Here is a 4,173-nt window from a genome sequence, read left to right as displayed (position 1 = left end):
CCCGTATTGGAACTCTTTTATGGGAGATAAGAAAGTCATGAAAAAGCGCCACAATTTTTAAAACGAAGTTAGATAACTCTTGCAATCGCAGTGCAGGTCCGTGGTTCTGGTTCTGGTCAGTAATCAGCAGCGTCCTATAGATTTATGATATCAAGCCGATTGTGGTGAACACAACACAAGCCTAAGTGATTGAACAAATAAGTCGTTTGCAAGATGTCTAAACATTTATTTTCAATTATACTTACACATGTATATATAGAATGAAATCGTTCATTTTAAGAAAAAAATTCTTAATATTCATTTCAATTGTACATACCCCATCCCGGGTTTCTGCTGCTGGTAGCCTACTCGAAAACACCCCGTTCAATCGTGTACAGTTAGATATAGGTGCATTAACGTAGATGAGATAAAGTTCGCGATATGTAATCATTTATCAGCCCAAAGGACGCTTGATCATGGCTGGTTAAAATGGAGGCGAAACGTCTTCCTTGTTCATTAGTGACCAGATGATTGGCTAATGATAGAAAGAAGAGATGAAAGAAAAAAAGACTTAATATTTAATGAAGAGAGCGAATTGATGATTGGAAGGCTGACGTTGAGGGGATCGATGTATTGTCTGATAATGATTAATACGGGTCACTCTAATGAGTGTTCAGGGAGGAATGAGAGTCTGGGGAGATTTCCGCGCGCCCAGGAATTCGTTAATCTTTTTTTTCTTTACTGTTTGCCTTTTGATTCATAACGTAGGTGTGTGCAAAATTTGAGGTCGATCGTAACAGTAAAAAGTATCGAAATATAAAATATTTTGATAAAAATATGCAAACTCTTGCACTACATGCATTGGAAGGGAAATAACTCGTACGGACCTACCTGTAAAACTCTAAGCCATTCCTATACAGAATGCGACGAGGACGCAGTTCTACAAAAGATCCTATTTTATTTATTGATTTTAGTCCGTTAAAAGTGTTATGAATTAATTCAATTATTCTATACAGTTATTTTTAATCAAAGCAATAAAATAAGTATTAACTTTTTTAATCAAATGCATTATATTAAACTGCAAAATTTGAGATATAGTTTTGAAGATACATAGTTGATAACCCTCCGTCCTGCAGTTGACATAAATTATGATATCACATTAAGCTGGGAAACAGGGCACAGTGGAGGAGACTCCAGACCTCCTGTAGTCTTATCAGTATGCACCAACTATTGACTGGATCAGTATCCAATGGGGTCCTAACCTTATCATGGTATTCCCCATAACTTGATTGTATGGGAATCTGACTACAGGCTGTAGATTCTATAACAGCCTCGTTATTTGACGTGTCGTCAGAAACTGAGGAAACAGTGGCTGCGAGACGCGTGAAACTGATAGCGTTTGAAGTGAATGATCTTGCGACAGAGCACAGGGGCTCATTACAAATGTCTGAAATGTTTATGTGTGCTGTGACTCATATCAGTAGGTCTGTAACATATGTGTCAGTAGGTCTATAAAACATGTGTATTTCAAACATTTGTAATGAACCCCTGTTGATCAGTGCAGTGTAACAGACGATATTTTTGATATAAAATTGCATGAGCGTTAAAATTGTTTCCATTGCCGGCATTAGTGATTTCAACCGATGTGCATTTTGTACGATATTGCAGACCTTGGTCTTGTTTTTCGTTGTAATAAAAGTGGTTTTTATTTTATTTTTTTATTTTGCATATAAATTTACAATGACATTGTCAAATCTCACAATGCCCAGCGATATTTCAGCAGCCACCATGTTTATTTGTATTGGATATTGTAGCTCCGGTCAGTGTTGTATTAAAGAATTGTGTCTCGTGATGCATGGTAATTAAAGTCCCATCAACGACACAGCTTTCAAAGAGGCTATATAGTGACAATGCCATGCAAATGTAAATATTGTAGTATAAACGTCTCTGGACTGATAAACTGGCACAATTTTCGTTGTTTTTTTTCCAAAATTTATAAACGTGTAATCGTTTCAATTAGTGTAACAGCTAATCTGAAATTTGCATAACCATGATTAATTAACTCCGCCTACATCTACTGTTGACGACGCCACACAATTGTGTCTCATCGGGAAAATTGGAATACAAGCTCCGCCCACATGTTTTGTTGTCGACGTCATGCAAACTTGTCACGGTCTATGGTTAGGTAATGAAATGTTAAGTTCAGTTAATAGGAACAATGGTCACTGAGTAACTGTCAATGGAGAGTTGAAATCTAAGAACATTTTGACCAAATGTTTCTAAAAAAAATATCATCGAGTCAGTATCGCAAATCACAAACTAGTAGTTGATTCACACGTTGAGGAAGTAGGGAAAGGTGGCGTCATCGAATACGTGATTTAAGTAATAGCTTTCTATTTTGTCAGGTTATCAGGTGATGACTCCAGTTAAGCACGTGTAAACTAAATCGATTACGAAGCCATCTGTGATAAATTTATTTGTGCTTGATAGAAGTTATCACGTAACAATGTAAACCTGACCAAAATTGAAAACTATTTCTTATATGGTATTTATACAGGTATCCTCTGGCGAAAAGTGGTTATTTGGTCATCAAAAGCAACACTCCACGTGCAAAGTACAAATGTGAATATACACGTGTGTTCTTTGAACACTGTTCAAATGTATGCTCACAAAGGATATCTTAAAATACCAAATACTTACAATACCGTGAAATAAATTCAGTTTTCATTGGACTTCAGACCTCAGATAAGCCCAAGCTAAGCCAAATATTTGAAATTTAACCGTTCAGGACTGTATTGTAATGGATTCCTCCCCCTAATTGAATAAGACGTTGATTTGTTAATAAAAAAAACCCACTTCTAGTCGTGTCGTGTCCGTGTTAAAACGACTTATCCGATTTTATTTAAACACTTATACAAGTTTACTATATTTGGTTAAGGCTATGACACCGCCGTTCTTGTGTCCACATGTATAATATTTACTTTCGTTGGGTCCAAAGTACTTGTTACTATATTAAGTAAAAATTTCGCTTATTATGCACAATTGGATCTTTCTAAATGTGATCAATTTTTACTTCTTATAGATCACAGGGACCTGATCATTTGTTACAGCTATATTTGGACCTGTCCGAAACGCAGAGCTCTTTCGGAAAGGTCGCAAAGGAGACGGAAGTCGCTAACATTGACAGCATGGTATCATTGATAAGGAAAAGATCGTGCATAAAGTTATTTCGGAGTTGCGTCCCCTCTGTCGATGTCGCAAAGCAGTTTTGTGTTCGTAACCGTACGTCGATGTATGGGGTGATAAAGATAAACATGGATGTATGTGGTGAATAATGTTAAACATAGATTATGGTGTGAATAATGTGAAACATAGATGTATGGGGTGAATACAGATGAACATAGATTATGGGCTGATAAAGGTAAACATAGATGTATGGGGTGATAAGGATAAACATGGATGTATGGGGTGAATAATATTAAACATAGGTGTATGGGGTGAATAAAGTTAAACATAGATGTATGTGGTGAATAAAGTTAAACATAGATGTATGGGGTGAATAAAGTTAAACATAGATGTATGGAGTGAACAAAGTTAAACTTAGATGTATGGGATGAATAAAGATTAGCATGGATTTATGTGGTGAATAATGTTAAACATGGATGTATGGGGTGAATAAAGTTAAACATCGATGTATGGGTTCATAAAGGTAAACACAGATGTATCGGGTGATAAAGATAAACATGGATGTATGGGGTGAATAATGTTAAACATGGATGTATGGGGTGATAAAGATAAACATTGATGTATGGGGTGAATAATGTTAAACATGGATGTATGGGGTGATAAAGGTTAACATAGATGTATGGGCTGAATAAAGTTAAACATGGATGTATGGGGTGAATACAGATAAACATGGATATATGGGGTGTATAAAGTTAAACATGGATGTATGGGGTGAATAATGTTAAACATAGATGTATGGGGTAAATAAAGTTAAACATGGATATATGGGTTGATAAAGGTAAACATAGATGTATGGGGTGATAAAGATAAATATGGATGTATGGGGTGATAAAGGTAAACATAGAAGTATTTGGTGATTAATGTTAAACATAGATGTATGAGGTGAATACAGATAAACATGGATGTATGGGGTGAAAAAAATTAAACATGGATGTATGGGGTGAATAA

The sequence above is a fragment of the Mizuhopecten yessoensis genome, unplaced genomic scaffold, assembly GCF_002113885.1.
Source record: "Mizuhopecten yessoensis strain PY_sf001 unplaced genomic scaffold, ASM211388v2 scaffold2801, whole genome shotgun sequence".
Classification (NCBI taxonomy): domain Eukaryota; kingdom Metazoa; phylum Mollusca; class Bivalvia; order Pectinida; family Pectinidae; genus Mizuhopecten; species Mizuhopecten yessoensis.
This window is presented reverse-complemented; position numbering follows the sequence as displayed.